Source organism: Rhincodon typus, chromosome 19 (genome assembly GCF_021869965.1).
Source record: "Rhincodon typus isolate 14 chromosome 19, sRhiTyp1.1, whole genome shotgun sequence".
Classification (NCBI taxonomy): domain Eukaryota; kingdom Metazoa; phylum Chordata; class Chondrichthyes; order Orectolobiformes; family Rhincodontidae; genus Rhincodon; species Rhincodon typus.
The window spans coordinates 17,106,550-17,125,925 of NC_063350.1; the positions used below are offsets into that span (position 1 = coordinate 17,106,550).

At 40.6% G+C, this 19,376-nt stretch overlaps 1 long non-coding RNA gene across 2 annotated transcripts in view; it reads left to right on the forward strand.

Moving 5' to 3' along the window:
• LOC125485521 overlaps nt 1-19,376 on the forward strand; it is a 71,300-nt gene that overhangs the window by 48,634 nt on the left and 3,290 nt on the right. For both annotated transcript variants that reach the window (XR_007264222.1, XR_007264223.1), the window contains exon 2: nt 18,877-18,980. This is a non-coding gene — a long non-coding RNA (uncharacterized LOC125485521). The remainder of the gene's footprint in view (nt 1-18,876; nt 18,981-19,376) is intronic.

A 19,376-nucleotide genomic window follows, 5' to 3' on the forward strand; every position in this document is an offset into this window, starting at 1 on the left:
AAAGGACAAGTTTTTCAGATAAACTGATCGTATTACAATTTTATAAAGACGAATCATCGCAGCACAAGGATTTGCATTTCAATCCTTTGCGTGCAAGCCTAAACATCATTTTATTCCCTTTCTTTTGATCCTTGTGTCTCTATGTCCTTGACACAGCACTAACATAGACTGGCTACATTCATCTTGGGTGACGTAGAAAAAACATTTCTAGAAAAAGCAGTCCTCGCATGAAATGTGTCTACATTTTTAGTCTCTGTTAGTTTTCAGTAAAAAAGTAGAGTTGGATGCTAATGGTGACCATTGATTCAACAGTAACAAACAAACATTTCAATCATTCCTTTTAGCAAGCACGAGAACAGTGTAAGACACAGAAAGTAATGAAAGAAGATGTGTTTCAATTTATCATCGAATGAAAATTGTGTCTTTGATAGCTGTGCTTTTCACTGCACTGAGCTGAATTGAAATCTTTGAAGTCTAATTGTCCTGAGCAACAGTAAATTTGGCACATAATATTTGACCTACTAAGTACAGCATGCAAAAATATACAACCTGGTGAAGAAAATTCCATATTGAAGATAGGGAATGACACTGATGCAGATTTCACCATAGGGAATTGACTTCAGACACTGACTTGCCTTTAGTACAATTTGCACAGTTGAAGAATATTAGTAACTATCATTGATTTCTGTTGCACTTCTATTTTGGTCTGTCAGAATACCATCAAGAGGGAACTGGACTGAAACAGCCCGAATGCTTTTATTTCCTCTATACTTAATGTGAACATTTACTCATAAAAGCATCAGAATCAGGAAAACATTTCAATACTTGGCTCCACTAGGTTAAGTAAACATCCACATAATAGAAATGCAATAGAGCATTTAGAAAGATATGTAGATAAGAAAACAAAACACTACCAAAAAAAGGCTGTTAAAGTGATATTGCATTTTGACACCTTTATGGAATGGAGGAACAAAAATAAAGTGTGAATCTTAATAGAAGGAAAGTGTGACCTTTTGGGTTAAGTGCATGCTACCTTGTGCTTTTTGAAACGAACTTTGCTGCAAGGCTCTGCAAGGTTTCATGCCACAGCTTACCAAATTCACTATAGTAATTGCTGACCTTGTCCCGATGGCTTGCTTTATGTCCAATTTCTTTGTGAAGGAGTGCTAGCATCTGGAAGCTGCCCTGCTTGGTTTTGGAGACTATGAGGAACAGTGGCAGAAAAGGGGAAGTTAACACTGCGATTGTCTGACAGGAACCTGGAGGTCCTAATCGATGGCGTGGTGCAGTGAAGACGAGCCCTCTCCCTTGAGGACTGTCAGAGGAGACCAGCCTGCTAGCCGGGTCAGTGATGCCTCAAGAGTGAGGAGGACCAGGCTATAGAACCGAAAGAAGGTCAATGACCTTCTCCACTCTGGCTGAATAAATGCCACACTCTGCTCTCTAGTACCTCATGCTCACTCTATCCTTTCCACCGAGTAGCAGCCCCTTCCCACCGAGACTCATGCTCTGACATTCCCTCTGTTGCCTGCAGCACCTTCCGTCTTGTTACCATATCCTTTCACAAATTTAACCTGGCATGTCTTCATCACTCCTTCGGAATGTTTCAAAACATTTTTCCCCATATGTACTAGCACTAACAGCCATGCCATGCTCTTGAGTCTTACTTAATCAGTAGTGGCTTGCTCTCTCATTACAAAGGAAGATGTTTCATTAACAGGATGAAGCAATGCTGGACAGGTGATTGGCAGGGTTGGGGTGGGGCTGGCATTGCCCGATATTCATGTGGTCTCTCCCATCTAACGACAGAATCCTTTCCTTCACAGGAGAAGTCTCCTTTGGGGATGCAGAGGCATCTATGCCCAATAACCTGCGGAAGATCTACTTGTCAATCCACTGCGATGCTCACATTTACCAGCCAGTCAGTGTCATACATCACACACCAAGTCTAACCAACAGCAGTGACACCTTTTATATTGTGTCTTGCAGGTGGACACAGCTTCCCAGGTACGTCTGTGGAAAACAGTCCTTCTGCCCCCAGAAGACACATATTCAATCTCTGAGGATGACAATGTCAAGGCATCAGAGGAGGCATTGTCAAGGCTGGTTCCTGCACCCCCTCCAGTTGCAGATAGCATGTTGTGATCAATAGATACACAAAGTGTGGGAATGCAGGCTAATCAGTAATGCACAGCAACAGCTCCTTGGATGGGAGAAATGCCACAGACCGCTGGGACTCAGAAGACTGCCAGAGACCAGGCATCTGCCCAGCCCCTGGCAGGAGAGGACCCTGTGCTCTCAGCACTGAGGGGCTTCTGCTGCATGCACAAGATGGGTCAGGAACATCAGGCAGTAGAAATGCAATGACCTCATTGCCCAGAAGCTGCAGCAGCACTGCGAGTCATGCAACTATCTGACTGCCCCCACAAACAGGTTGGCAAAAATCTGGAATTAAAAGTCTAATGATGACTGTGAATCTATTGTTGATTGTTGGAAAAACCCATCTCGTTCACTAATGGCGTTTAGAGAAGGAAACTGCTAATCTTACCTGGTCTGGCCTATGTGTAACTCAAGAACCACAGTGATGCAGTTGACTCTTAACTGCCCTCTAGACAATTAGGGATGGGCAATAAATGCTGCCTAGTTGGTGAAGCCCTCATTCCGTGAATAAATAACAAAAAGGCAACTAACTGGGCAGCATGAGGGCACTGTTGTTAACACTGCTACGTTACAGCGCCAAAGACCTAGGTTCGATTCCACCCTTGGTGACTGTCTGTGTGGAGTTTGTACGTTCTCCCCGTGTCTGCCAGCATTTCTGCTGGGTGTGCTAATTTTCTCCCACAGTCCAAAGATATGCAGGTTAGGTGGATTGGTCATGCGAAATTGCCCTATAGTGTCCAGAGATGTGCAGGCTATGTGGATTAGCCATGGGAAATGTAGGGTAACGGGGGATGGGGTGGGTTGGTGTGCGTCTGGGTGAGATACTCTTCGGAGGGTCAGTGTGAACTCAATGGACTGAATGGCCTGCTCAACATTGTAGGGTTTCTATGATTCAAGATTCTAGAACCTTGCCATTCCACTTGTAAAAAGAGTAAAAGATGTAGCAAGATAATCTTGTTGTTGAGATGGGTCCCACTGAATTCTTGTCCGATTCTGCCATACCCCGTGTCGTAGCCCACATCACTCAGTTCTAACTGTTCTAAGAATTCAAGCCTTAAAAAAAATTACATTAAGAAATATTTACAAGTGAACACAACAGTGACTGAGGTTCCTTATTTATCCACCTGAAAATTTTAACCGAAGGACTAAAAATCATGGGCTAGGGGTGTAGAATTTCCCTGTATATGTACCTTGACCGTTAAATTGGACAGCCTTGGCCAGTTTGTGAACATTGGTGATTTAAGTTGCAATAAACTTCTTTATTGCCAGTTTAACATGGTATTGTCCTTAAGAGTACTGTCAGAATTTCTGGCTGTTTTCCGATCTTCAGTACTGAAAAGTACTTTTCCAGATGTCTTTTAACTCTTTTGTTTGAAGCCCTGAGATGATGCACAGAAAAAACGTGAAACACCAAAAGTGCTTACCCTCCCAATAATTTTTGATGATCATGTGTTGCAACCTAATGAGTGTCGAGCTAATAATAAAATAGGAAAGAGAAGATGAGAAAGGGAATTATAGTTTGCAAGAAAGAAGTATGGACCGAAAAAGGTCACTTAAATAAACAAACAACTCAAAAGGGCCTTTAACTGGTTAAACACCCTAAAGTCCATAGGAAGATCATCAAAGATCAACATAATGTCAAGTTACTAATATAAGGCAGATCATCAAAAACTTGATTTGAGATACAATTTCAAGGAGGTGCTAGAAAGACGGAATTGTTTCAAGAAGGAATTTCAGAGCACAGGGCCGAATTGGTACTTTAAATGGATATGAGCTGTCAACTGAAAATGGCAGCAAGTACATACCTGATCCCATTTACACTGATGTTGCAGTGGCCACCTATTCTTGTTGCAGATTTTAGAGTGAAATTACTCTACATGGGCCTGTATCACATCACCAAGTCACCCTTTATTTATATGTGCGTAGTACTTGACACTGGTCCGGCTTCCTCAGAGCCAGCTCCCGGGGTGAGCAGAACCTCTGACTCTCTTGTTTATATCTGTCAGCCAGGGCTCCCTGATTGGACCAGGTTAACAGCCCCAACCAGGGAACTCATATTCCATGAGGTCTGCCTGGCTGACCTCGTTACAATCACTACAAGGTACTTAACTGTTTCAAAAGGAGGTCCTCTTTAAAACACACATCATTTTAATATAACAGAAATAAAACTTCAATTACATTTTGAACTGCCAATTAGCAAAGATTGTTTTGTGCACACTCCAACAATTTGTTCTGATATTTTGAAGCCTAGTAATGCCATTTAGGAACCATTAAAGGTAATTCAAGAAAAAAAGCCTGTAATTTTTTTCACCTTTTAGTTTTGTGGAGCCAGTAGCAGTAGGAGTGTATGTCCTGACCACTTCCAGCCCAGGCATAACACCCTATAACCGCTCTCACAGGTTTATCTCTCTTCATTTAAGGCTGGCTCTTAAACATATGTAAATGAAATCCCGCCCTCCTGAACTAGTGAGAAGTATCAGGCACATTCCAGTTACCAGCCATCAATTTACAGAAGTAACTAAAATTAAGCTGCATTGACTCCTCCCTGGGGTTCAGATCCAGGGTATTGGAAGCTCTCCAGGATTGAGCCAAATTAACTATTTTTCACGTGTGAGCTTAAAGCTATTGGTAGGCTAAATGTCAATGAAGACATCCCAGCCTAGCGCAAATCTGTTCTGTCCAATGCTCACACAAGTACACCTTTTTGTATGTGTCACAGGATTGTGATGAGCAATTGGAATCCTGCCTGATCCACAGACATTTTCAGTCACCATGTACTGGAGATGAAACTTAAAGTTTGTTATACTATGTGATTGAATTCCATAGTTTTTCAAATCTAGATTATTGCAGTAGCACCTTCTCTTTGATCTTAATGCAAATGTGCATTTGCTATGTTATGCATATTGGGCTATGGAGGACAGTTAACAGTCGTCATCAATATTGGCTTGTCAGGAGCATGTTGTAGTCAGGAGGGAATTTTCTCATTCCCAGCTGCTTGTGAGCCAGAAATTAACCTCAGCTATGTTCTGGTCTTGACAATAAAAAGTGAACTGTACAGTTTAATCCTTCACTGGCTCCCTACCAGGTGCATTAAAACTTGTGCAGACTGAGAAAAACCACAAGGGGAACCAAAATATTCAGCTAAGCTGTACAAAAATTTGAACAAGAAAGATCTCCTCGCAATTTTGACTGTTGTGTGATCAAATACCTGGATTCCAGTCTTTACCGAAGGTAAGGCTCCAACTCCTCAAAGAGGGAGTAACATTTCAAAGAAATCAGTTGGCCTGTATGATACACTGGCTTGCTTTGTTCTACCTGATCACTATCGGTTTTTAAATTAGAAATTGTACAGCTGACTGATCCTAATAAACAAATACTCAGCATACCATAAAGACATCACCAGAGGTGCAGGCACAGATCAGAATGTTAAGGGAGCTAAGAAATTAAGTATATGGAAATCACCTTTCTGAAAATTCCTCATTAAAAATGGCTTTTTCAAAAATTGTGTTAGAACAGGATTCATTTCCAGATATTGGCCCTGAAGTTTTTGTTGCTTTGACATAAATTGACTGCCCTGTTCAAGGTGTACTTCAGTTTATGATGTATTATTGGCCTAATATATTTAAACTCCCATGAACTTGAGGAATGAGTGGCCATTCATCTTGCCAAGGCATGAGTTAGGGTTAGAAGTTGTCTTGAACCAGTCAAAGTACTTGCGCCAAGTCTTCAGAATCCCATAACTTTGTGACTTTGTGATCCCATGAATTTAAGATTCAGATCAGATTGCATTAGAGTCCTTCACAAGTTTTATAAACTCCTGACAGGTAACTTAGACTTTGTGTCTAAAATGGATAATTACAAATCAGCAGTTTTATTAAAATCTCTCTGAATTTTTATTACTATTGAGTAAACTTGGGAGAGCTGTATGATGGGCTGCTGACTAAGTTAAAATAACTTCAGCAGTTCCATGGAAGTTCATTAGCTAACAGGCAGTTTTTTAAAAAAAGTGCATTCATTAAACCTGTACACTCTATGCTATAATATATCTGAACTGAATGCACTTTTGAATATCTTCATAAATATGATTGATGAAACAGCCTCAGAGGTTGTCTGCTTAAAGTACACATTTCATTTCTTTAAAATCTCCAACCTGAACACTACTGTTTGTCATTTTGTTCTACTCTTTCGTGAAACAATTGGAATGGTAACTCCATAACTTTTCATCCATTGCACAAAATATTATTTTCTTTAGTACCAGACCCCTTTACTTTCCATCCTCCGTTAGGTTTATCAGTCACATTATCCTACACACTGATCCCTGAGGACTGTAAATGTCACTCCATAGTAATCATTGCAGGATATTGCATAGAACAAGGTGAGAAAAGATCCTTTTATCTGTCCCTATAATGAATTTCCACTCCAACCTTTTTCACACAAAGGGTGGTGCATATTTGGAACAAGCTGCCAAAGGAAGTGGTGGATGTGGGTACAATACAATGTTTAAAAGGCACCTGGATTGGCACATGAATAGGAAGTGTTTAGAGGGGTATGGGCCAAATGCTGGGAAATGGGACTAAATGAGTTTAGGATATCTCGTTGGCATGGACAAGTTGGACCGAAGAGTCTGTTTCCGTGCTGTATAACATGATGAGTCTATGACTCCATGACCACCTCTGAGCACCTTCTTGCTGCCAGCTTTATTGTGTGGAGAAAATCACATTTTGCAATATACTGGAATATAAAATGAAAATCATTCTAGGCTTGGTATCCTAGGTATTCTAGCAGGTTATCTAGTGTGAAGGTGCTGACAGTACATTGACAGCATAGATGCCACCATAAAGTGAGGAGCTGACTAGCCTGCTCTCGAATCAAAGTAAAGACATTTATCAGTGAATGCCACATGGGCCCAGAATGTTCATGTGACACCTTCATGATGGCAGAGGCAGGCAAATGTAGGTCAGTGATTGAGCGATGTGTCTGCTGTGCACCGACACTGGATGATCAGTCAGCTGAGCAAGGAAGATGAGTTGAGACTTCAAATATTGTTGTGCTTTTCTCCAGCTTGTATTTGGTACAAGCTTACCCCAGCTCATGACCCTGCTGAACAAAGATCACAGGAGAAGGGAAGATTCTGTCCTGTGCAAGAGATGGTTGATTACAGTGTGTGCTGGTGGAACATGGCTGATTATATTGTGTACTGAGGGAGAGAGGCTGTTAACAGTGTGTACTGGGGGAGAGTGGCTGATTCCAGTGTGTGCTGGGGGACAGAGACTGTTAACAGTGTGTACTGGGGGAGAGTGGCTGATTCCAGTGTGTGCTGGGGGACAGAGACTGTTAACAGTGTGTACTGGGGGAGAGAGGCTGTTAACAGTGTGTACTGGTGGAGTGTGGCTGATTCCAGTGTGCACTGGAGGAGAGAGGCACATGACAGTGTTTACTGGGAGAGAATTTTGGATGACTGTGTGTACTGGAGTGAGACAGGCTGATTACAGTGAGAACTATAGGAGGGCTCTGATGACAGTTTGTATTGAGAAAGGGGCTGATGAAAGTATTTATTAGGTGAACGGCTGATTTTAAAGTGTATTGGGGAGAGGGGTTGATTATGTGTGTAATGGAGGAGAGTGATGACTGCAAAGTGGACTGGAGGAAAGTAGGGGGGATAGAGAAACATTCCATTTTCTTCATGTAACGTAACTCTGTATTGGTTGGAACATGGCTCCATATTCAGTTGTAGTGCTCACCGTGTGAATTTGATACATTTTAATTTGAAGGTTCATTATTATCAAGCAGAAACTACAGTGAATCCACAACCTCAAGGACAACAAATATAAATTTATGCTTTGAAACCCTCAGCAGAAAATTAAAAGTCTGTTTGACTAGTCTCACTTTAATGTTAATGTTAACAAGATAGCATTTATGGATCTTTAGTGTAATGTTGCTGTAGGTCAGGAATGCTACGTACAAGTGTGAATGTCATTTGTGTCCAACACTTAGAGTCATAGAGTTGTACAGCATGGAAACAGACCCTTCAGTCCAACTCATCCATGCCGACCAGATATCCTAAATTAATCTTATCCCAATTTCCAGCATTTGGCCCATATCCCTCTAAACACTTGCTCTTCATGTACCCATCCAGATGCTTTTTAATGTTGTAATTGTACAAGCCTCCATCATTTTCTCTGTCAGCTCATTTCATACACGCACCACCCTCTGCTTTGAAATTATTGCCCCTTAGATCCCTTTTAACTCTTTCTCCTCTCACCTTAAACCTACGCCCTCTAGTTTTGGACTGCCTTACCCTGGGGAAAAGATCTTGGCTGTTCATCCTATCCATGCCTCTCATGATTTTGTAAACATCTATATGCTCACCTCTCAGCCTCCGCCTATTCAGCCTCTCCCTATAGCTCAAACCCTCCAACCCTGGCAACATCCTTGTAAATCTTTTCTGAACGCTTTCATGTTTCACAACATCCTTCCTATAGCACGGGGACCAGAATTGCATGCAGTTTTCCATAAGCGACCTAACCGATGTTCCTGCTTAGGTCCAGAAAGTTAAACAGTTAAGCTGAGCAATGGACTGTTCAGTACATAAAGGAATAACAACCTTACAAGTACACTGAGTGCAGATTTTCTCCTTTAACTGATGTATTACATGTTGATCTATCATAAACAAACTTTAATTTTACACTGAAGGTTACTATCTTGCTTTATTTTACTTTTGTGGTGGATGTGGTAACATTATTTTGCAAGTGCTAAAATGGGGTCACGTTGGAAAGCAGTTTGGGAAACATTGAGTTGGTTGCCTCTATGTGACCTTCAGCTGAGGCGGCTGTGCGACAGCTGGGGTCACAGACTTCTCCATGATTAGTGTCAATATCACTTCACAATTGACTGATGGAAGACACACTTGTTGTGACGGACGAAGAAGCAGTCAGCTTTTCTGTTCTTTGGAGCCTCCTGGCTTTCTGAAGTGCTTTGTGAGTGAGCTCTTGTATTAACTGCTTGAGTACTTTCAATGGATTTATACACTGTGCTGCCTGGAACTCTCAGCTGCTGGGCTGAGAAGAGAGTGCTCATATCATGCGTTATGCTCATACCATAATCCTGTGTTTTGGGATTGTTGCAAAAGTTAAAAAGGATCATAAAGAAGGATATGCATTTGCCTTGCACTATGCAGGGTCTCAGAACAATACAGCCAATAAAGTTACCTCCATCTGTTCAACACTGCATTAGCTTACACTGCCTTGTTATTCTTCAAGACGAGACACTCAAATAATATGTTTCTGGGAAAATGTCATTTTGAAAAAATAAGACACTAACATAATAAAATACATTGTGCTCTGTGAATCTATTAGTTGGTTGGCTGGAAGCTTACATTCTCATAGTTCCATGGCTGAGGAAGGGTACCAGCCTCCTGAACTGTAAAATCACAATTGTTGTAAATTTCTAACAGAATAACTCTAAACACATGACAAATTGAGGACTTTTACACTCCAACCGTTACTGTGACTTTAAAGCGTCTATCTCTTGATCACAGTTTGGTTTAAGGTGTAAAGTAGCAGATTTGCATCAAGCTGGAGGAAAGCCCTTGATGCAAATCTTCTGCCAATTATTGCAGACAAGTTGTGTCTATACCTATATGTGCCTGGAAGGAAATCAGTTCTGTTAGTACGCAAATTGGCAGCTCTCAGTTTAAAGTTACAGTACATTCAGTTTGGTCATTCCAGGACCCAAATGCAGTCTCCATAGCACTGTTGGTATGAAGAAGTATCTGTCTGCTTACTGAACGGAGCTTTATTGGTGTTTGATGTATCTTTTCAGTGGAATGCTAGGGACTTTGAAGAGACTCCTGGTGTCTGTGATTTGTTTATTCTGATAAACAGCAGGGGAGCAGTTTAAGTAACTGCCTTAGCATGATGTGCTTGTTTATACTAGGACCTGCCGCAAAGTAGATGATAGGAGCTGAAACCTCCAGTGCACTCAGTTAGCAGACAGTATCTTTTATGTTAATCCATGTGGTCTGTTTTTCAAACTAAAATCCATACTGAAAAATTAATTTGTAAATTCTTGAAGTTACAGCATTCCTTTCAAAGTGTTTTTTGAGGTGCTAGTTGTCCATTATCACCATTGGAGGGAGGTATGAACACAGTCCCAGTTTTTAGCATCAAGTTTTGAAATGAAATAGTTAAAGGCTTCACCAGCAGTTTCGAGGGTAAATGTCATTCGATGGCTTTCTGTTATTTTTTAAGTTGATTGATTTTTTCAAGGATAGTTAGTATCAAAGACATTGCCCATTCCACATAGGGCAGTAACAGACTTGATTCTGTGCCAGATCTCAAACAGGCTGATAGTAATGGACTTGCAGTCCTATCCCATTGTAAATTCACAGCAGAAGCCATGGTGTGATGACCCTCAAATAACCCAGGATGCTACCTGGAGAAGAAGAGGGATGATTGGGACAATGGCTGGTACAGTTCTCAATCACATTGTACAAGAGAGAGGGCAAAAAGCAGCTTAGTTCCCATTCTTGATAACATTACTCAGAGTTCCCTCCTGGAAACATTGGATAGACATGGAGTGGGGATAAGCTATTGACTGTCCACGTTTACACATGAATGTTGACTGCTTGAGTACAGCATTAGACAATTATTTAGGAGCAGATTACTGCAGATATTGGAATCTGTACTGAAAGCAACACATTCTGGAGATCACAGTGGGTCGTCAGGCAGCATCCATGGAGAGAGAGCAAGCTAACGTTTTGAGTCGGGATGATCCTTCATTAGAGCTGAAGTGAAGTGTGGAGGGGGCAGCATTTATGCTACAGCTGGGGGTGGTGGGGTGTAGAGTCGGTGGGGGTGGAAAGATTTTGAAAGTTCAGATAAGTGATCAGAACGTGAGAATGCTGTAATTTCCAGATGCTGTAATGCTGTAATGTCATTTTCATTAGAGGATTATTGCTGTTCACAGAGTCAAAACTCAGACAAGGTTAGTAACTTTGGCAGAGGAATAAAAATTTAAGAAAATGTAACAAAAACACTCTGGTAATAACTAAAGAATAGCATGGTATATCCTTTCCAAACATGTTGTTTTTGGATTTAACTTAATCTGATGAAAATCAACATTTCAAATACTGGAAATAGATCTGTAATGGATCATCCTATATATTCGCAAACTGAGGAGGTAATTAGATAGCCCATCTCACACAGGACCTCATTCCTTCTGCTGTGAGGCAATTTTAAGTTTCAATATCTAGATGAATGAAATATAAGCAGGATAGATGCAGAAAACATGTTTCTGATAGTGGGAGAGTCCAGAATCAGGGATTACAATCTAAGGGTACAGAGTAAACCATTTACAACTGAGATGAGGTTAAATATCTTCACTCAGAGAGTACTAAGCCCATGGAATTAATTACCACAGAAGGTAGTCGAAGCTAAAATATTGTGTGATTTCAAGAAGGAATTAGATATTGGACTTGGGGCTAAAGGGATCAAAGGGTATGGGGGAAAAGCAGTAACAGATTATTGAGGTAGATGATCAACTATGATCATAATGAACAGCAAAGCAGGCTTGAAGGGCTGAATGGCCTGCTTCTGCTCCTATTTTCTATGTTTCTATGTTGATCGAGTGATATAAGCGGTTTAGTGACAGTGCAAGTGGTGTACCCTTGACTCCACACCCTTCCTAGTCCACTGTTATAGATTGAGCCAAATAGTTTGGAATCATAGCATTTGACTCAAACTCAAGAGGGCTTCCAATCCTCCGTGATGTCCATCACCAAGACTGCGTATATTCATCTTTGCAAAGTTGACTGCTTTTATGCCTATCTCAGACAATTTGCTGCTAAAAGTATCAGCCACGGCTTATTTGCAACATTTACACCTTTCTGTCAAAAGGTTGTGGATTCAAGCTCAACTTCAAAGACTTGAGCACAAAATACAGGCTGATCCTCCTGTGTAAGGCTGCACTGCCAGAGATTCCATCTTTTAGGTGAGATGTAAAACTGAGGTGCTGTCTATTTAGTTTGATGTTAAAAATCCCACACATTGCATACACTTGTGATTGCTAAAATCTGCTACGATCCACAGTATTTCTACTTTCAGTGTCTAGATTGATTAACTTTGATTTCACACGGACAGAGAAATGGAACATTTGGAAATGAGATTTGGTTTTGCTTTAGGCAAATTAACCCAAAGTACATGCAAAGACAGAAGGGTTGAAGCTCTCTCAAAATTTGATCTTATCATTCATTTTAATAATTTTGCTGAAATACTGATACATGTAGTTGCTTCTTGAAGCAGTTTGTCCACTTTGAGCCCCTTATTTACTTCTGGAATCTAAAGCCAACTTTAGGTGGCCACTTGAGATGCCAGAAAATTGACCTTGGGAAATAGGAAGTTACCTCTTAAATTTGTTCTTTTTTGCCTGTTTCCCGCAGAGGAAAGAAGGGCTAATTGTCTCGCTGAAGGATCTCTTACAATTTCACTCTTCCCCCTTCCCATTTATCTCTCTGCACAAATCACATGCATGAAAACAGGACGCCATCAATAAATTATGAAATTTTTGTAATTACTAGCAGAATTTGTAAAACAACAGAATTTACACAACAAGCTGACACAATGGAGAAAATTTTTATAAGTATGGTCTCCATTCATATGGCCGGGGTGAATTTGGGTCAACATTGCAAAGTCAAAATAGTGCCCAAAAGATTTTTCATCTGTTGGAGTTTGGATATGTTTCAAGCTATGAATTGGGTGCTTGTGTCTTTTGTGGTTTTGTGCTTGCTGTGCACTCTTGTCATTTGAGGTTATTCAATAGAAGTGCTGCAACATTAACCTTTATCTAAGAGTATATTTACCAGTTATACCACAGCCTCAGAATATTTATTACTTGTAGGAAAAGTCATTGGAATTGAAGGAACAGGCTATCATACAGTAAGTAACGAGTAGGATAGATAATCAATTGATGGCACAACTACTTATTTGCTTCAGTGAAACTCTTTTTCCAAAATTATCTGGAGACGGGAAACAGGGAAAAGTCAGCCTGATCAGAGCGGGTCTTTGATATTTTTAACTCCAGCTATTTTACGGCAAGATTTCTGAATATTTCAACTTGCACCCTCATCTAAACTGTCTAGCATTGTGGGCAAGGTCAGAAATCAGACAGCACCAGGTTATAGACCAACAGGTTTATTCGAAATCACAAGCTTTTGGAGCGTAGCCCCTTTATCAGGTGATTTCACCTGGTGTCATCTGATTTCTGACCTTATCCACCCGAGTCCAACACCAGCATTGTCATGTCAACTGTGGCATTGCTCAAAACACACAACTCGCTGGATAGAATTTTCCTACTGCTTTCTGTCAACAAGGTAAAAGATTTTGGCTGAAATGGAACTTCAGAGTGTTGGAGGTAGCATTATCATCAAGCTGATCTTTCTCTAAAACTCTATGTTGACCCAATTTGCAACGATAGTAACACTCAAATGAGTAGAGATGTTTTTTAAACATTTATTTCCAAAATTTGTTGTTTTTAGAAAAAGAAGATTGCTACAGAAATATACTGCAAATGTAAATTCAGTGACTTTCAAAGTCCTGTGAGAAACCCACAGAACGTCAGAGGTGTGTAGTTTCAGGGAAACCTCAGACAGTATGAATTAATAAGAAAGGATAACGTAGGGGCTGACTATTGTCCTCCCCCCACCCCCAACCCCTGAGCAGGAAGCCCAATGTCTGTTCTACTCTCCAGACCCATACTAAAAGCTGGCTGCGACATTAGTCTACGTGTGTTGTTGACCAGATGTCTTATTGTAAACAACAAATGATGGAGAACACAACAGGTCAGACCACATCCATAGAGAGAGAGCAAGCTAACGTTTTGCGTGTACGTGACTTCAGAGGTGATAAAGAGTCACCTAGACTCGAAACGTTAGCTTGCTCTTTCTCCATGGATGCTGCCTGATCTGCTGTGATCTCCAACATTTATTGTTTTCAGTACAGATTTCAGCATCTGTAGTAATTTGCTCCTAAGTCTATTGTAAAGATGGCATATTTTGAGTTTGAGATAGTAAGAACTGCTGATGCTGGAGTCACAGATAACACAGTGTGGAGCTGGAGGGACACAACAGGCCTGGTAGCATCAGAGGAGCAGGAAAGTTGATGTTTCGGATCAGGACCTTCCTTCAGAAAATTTTTAGTTTTCTGTGTTTTGATTGTGGACTGGAAAGGGAAAAAGAATGGTTGGAAATTTGTTGAAGGATTATTGCATTTTTTAAAAGCAAGTTACTTAACACTCATTGAAAGTGTCATTTATACAGCAGTTGGTTCAAGCAGTGGACAAAGCCTAGTTCTAGATGCACTGTAGCCAAGTATCTCTGAATGAATGGAGGTTTGGTCAATAGTAAGTACCTGATTGGTCTGTGAAATGCTGACCAGTTGTCAATGACAAAGGCCTCATGTCTGCCAGCAACAATATAATCGGCTCCCACATAACTGAATGACTTTGGGGCATGAATGTTCAGGGCAGAAGCCATCAGATTTATGGATGAGAAGGAGCTATTTTACTCTTTGCAATAAAAAGCATCACTAGTGTGAAGATAGCCTGTTTATTTCCATTTTCCAGTTACCATAAGCTGTGACTTTAATCATTAAGTCAGAGTCTGTATAAGTGTAAACAAATTATCCTGTGCCTCTTGTCACTCAACTGATCCAAATGCAGTTGAACCTTGATTTTCTTTGTCTTTGCCCTTTTCTTCCCTACGTTGGCTGCAACATTTCATGATTTGTTGATGGGAATTTGTTTAACCAGCAAAACAGATTATCTGGTCAATATGCCATTGATGTTCGTAACATCTTTCTCTGTTCAACTTGGCTGTCACATTTCCTACATTAGTGATGACATTTCTAAAGTTCTTTATTGGATGCAAAGTACATTGAGATGTTTTGGGGTAGTGAAAGGTGCTATAAAAATGCAACCCCTTCTTTCATTCTTCCTTTTCTGCAGGTATCAATTCCCTGGCCATAGAAGATTTCCAGCAATGTGGCTGTGTACCATGTCCGTGATGCTCACCCAGAGGTGGGGCACCACTTCAGGACACTACTCTTCTTCCACTTCAAATCAGACCAGCTCATGATTAAAGATATTTTCTAATCAACCTGCTCATAGAGGTTATTACTTTCCTCCAGAATTGGTGGGACTTGAACCTGGGCCCTCTGGCTCAGAATTATAGGCAGATTATTTTCTGTGTTCTGACATTTATTCTCCCATTTACTTTTGGTGATGATATAATCTGCAACATTTATCCCTAATCACTGCTTGGCAAGGTGAATATAGTTAAAATTAATGTCCTCCTTTGGTTGTTGTACCTCTCTCTTTGGGTCTTCATGGATTCAACTTTGACAGAAATTTATAGAGATCATGCTACAATGAACATCAGAGGTCACTTATATTGGAGTTTTATTAGCAAGGGTCTTAATGTTTATGAAGAGAAATTTTGGTTCAAATCTTCTGACCTTTGGATAGTTGGAAAGTGGGCATTTGACCCAAGATGCATATCAGGACCCTGTGAAGTCTTGATGTGCTGATGTATGTGGGAAATGCCAAGAAAGTTGCAAATTCTGATGGAAAATCCCTCTGTTGCTGGAACCTTTTAAAATGTCTCTGAATCGGACTTAAGTTAGAAACTTGGAACAGTTCTGAAGTACCTACCTGAACAGTTATGCACAAAATGTTAAACAACTGCTAGACCTAGTCTAACTTCTGGTTAACTCCAGAACAGGCACCCTTAAACACTGACATTAACCCATAGGTACCCTGATTCCTAACTACCACCTTAATCTCCAAGTACCACCTTGTACCCAAAAACTTTAGCTACCCCGCTTAAGTGACTTGACCACCCCAATCACCAGAGCACTCCCTTGAAAGCCTAACTACCTCCCCATTCAACCCAACCACCCCTTCCAGTTGAGACCTTCTTGCCCTACCTGACTACCCCATAAACATCCAGTTACACCCAACCATGATGCATCTATCCTCCAGAACATGCTAACTTGCCCCAGCCCACTCCCGTCCTGACCTACCTATTTGTCCCAACCCACCTCTGCCTCGTGATAAGCCAACTATCCCAAAATGACAAACCTTCCCTGACCCCCAGACCAATCTGTCTACCTCTCACCACCTGCCTACAGGTCCGTGACTAGATGTGACTAGCCCCCGATCTGGCTATCCGCTCCTGATCTGATCCAGTTATCTGCTGACTAACCTACTCACGCTGACCAACAATTCCACCTACTCACCCTACCAACTTAGCCACTCATTCACTTAAGCATCGTACCCTTCTACACATATCACCCACTAACCCAACTCATCTACCCACTCATCCTATCCATCTGCTCATTCATCCACCATTTGTAAACAAAATAAACTGGACATTTGCACTTACCGTACAGCCATTAGTTCCAATAAACAAAAATTGTGTTTGCATTGCACCCCCTACCCCCACCATAACTCTGCTCCCATTGGATTGAGTTCTCCAAGATCTACTGCGCTACATGTTTTTGGAAAGTCAGCCCCAGAAGACCCCAAAACAAATACAGAGAGAAATTCTTTAAGTGGAGTGAATATCCAATGATATTTGTTACTCCTCAGCAGATCCAGGCCGTTATCTTTGATTTTCAGGAATCTCTTTATGCCATATTAATTCACTCATTACCAGATCATATTGTATTATATTTATTTGAAGTATATTCAGATAACATCTTAATGAGTAAGAGCTATCAACATGCGCTCAGTGGATTTGTTTTACTGAGGAAAGCTACAACATTGGTGTTTACAATAAATCTATACCATGTCATTCTGAACTTCCTCCACTATTAATAACATTGTTTCCTTACTTACTGGCAAGGATCATCTATAACTGGCAAATTCCTGTACGTTTAGCAAGATATTTTTAGTGTGTATTGTCTATAGTCAGCCAACATTTCTTCACAGGTCCTGTGAAATTTAATTGATCTTTGACCCTTTCCTTCTGTTTAAGCTACTAAATTAATCATATCCTTTAGCACAGAATAATTCATACATGGCTTGTTTTTACCCATGTGCAGTTAGTCTGCCATTCAATTTTGTTAGAAACCAATTAGTCCATTGGAGGGGATTTTTCCCAATTCTGGACAGATTGCTGTTTTAACCAGTGGGTCAAATTGTAGGCCTTATAATTAACAAAAAAGAACATCAGCAGCTTCTGTTGTATTGACCTCGACTGGACTAATTAAAAGCGTTGTAAAGTCACATGGTTTAAAATTTTTGTGCTAATGCATTAGTGTATACATGACAGTAAATGCAACGTGTCGTTTCATGCTGATAGTGCTTCAGAAATGCTTTTACAAAAGTCACTTTGTTCATTAAGATCACAAGCATTAGTACAGAGGAGGGAAGTTATTCACTCCATCTGGCTTATCTGTCCATGGAAAGCTCTAGCTGCCTCTTGAATGATTCCAGAATTGTTACCTCGACTCCTCCACTCAAGAGATTATTTCAGATATTGAGTACGCTGTGTGAAGAATTCCAATTTGACGTGAATTCAAATAATTTGTTAGTTTTAGTTACTAAGTTTAGAGTAGGTGGGAAACAAGACAAAATTCATCTTCAAGTAAGTATCTGCTGATTAGTCAGTCATTGCCATTTTTAAAAATTGATTCTCAAAATGGTTTTGATACAAGTATATAAATAATCTAATGATCATTCAAGGTTTACTTGTTATACTTACACGTTTTATAGCCACATATATAAATGAGAAGTCCCTGACCTGCAATTCTTCTTCAGCTTTGTTAGCATTTTTAAAACTGTTTATCTGAACTAGGATGATTAATTTCAGATTGTGACATGTTGCAACAGTGTACTTGAGTGATTTGGAATAGAATAACGAGCAGTGTAATTACTTTCAGCAGCCTACAACACTAACCCAGACAAAAAATTAACTATATTACAATCATCATAATTTGTGTGTTCATTGAAATGGCGCTGTTTTGCCATGAGAAGGGGAAAAGATGGGGAATAAATGGAAAGCCATCATTCTAGATATAGCAAAGAACACAGATAAAATACTCTGCAGAGACAGGGTAGAGTGAATGGTGGACATATGTAAAGGTAAAGACTATGCTCTGAAAGGGCTTGGGTGTAATTCAATATACCACCTCACCAACTTCCATCCCCACCACAACCATCCACTCACTAGGTTTTGTACGATTAGACAGTGTCAGTCTATAAAGACAGTGTTAGTAGGTGACTGGCAATTTAATAGGTGACAAGACACGAGCAGCTGAGTTTCAAATTAGTTTTTCACATATAGAGGGCAGAGAATAGGATTCCTAGCAGGAAAGTATTAAAGGAAATAAAACAGAGATTTAATGATGCCAGTGAATGAGGTCAGTAATGATGTATCATGGAAGTGAAATTTAACAACATTGGGGATGGATTGCCAGTGGTAGGTCGATGTGATGCTCAAAACTCCCATTGCAATGGAGCAAAAGGGTTTGCATAGCCCTTTTTGTTCAGCCTTAGTTGCTAAGAAAGATGGCACCAATGTTAAGGAAGTGAGGTTCATGGAAGTGTCTGCTTCAGGGGACATTTTGACTCAATAATAACCATTCTTTATTCCACTATGACTCTCACAGTGACACCATCACTTTTAACCATCGGCTTTGACAACTTTGTGTCTTGCAGATACCAGTGGAAAGTCAACCTTGGCATGGAAGTGGTCTGCTCTGCTAGAAGCCATCTCCTCCACCTCAGACAATGAGAGTTTTGAAGCCTTAGAAGAAGCATCAGTAAGTTATTCTCCTATGCCCCCCATCAGCTCAGATACTGACACTTTCGTGGGAACGTTGGCCCTGGAAAGTGTGGGAACACAATCTGGTAAACACTTTTATTGAGACAAGCTGCATCTGTCAGAGGAAGAAATGCCCCTCTCAGAGGACTGTGGGGGATGAGGCAAACACTCAGCGTCAGGTAAGAGAGGTCCCTGTAATGTTAGCTATCAGGAATTTCATCCACATAAGCCAGGAGGAACAGAAGCAGCAGACAGGACTGTGGGATTCAATGACAACAAGGTGCAGGGCTGGATGAACACAGCAGGCCAAGCAGCATCATAGGAGCAGAGAGGCTGACGTTTCGGGCCTAGACCCTTCATCAGAAAAGGGGGAGGGGAAGGGGGTTTTGAAATA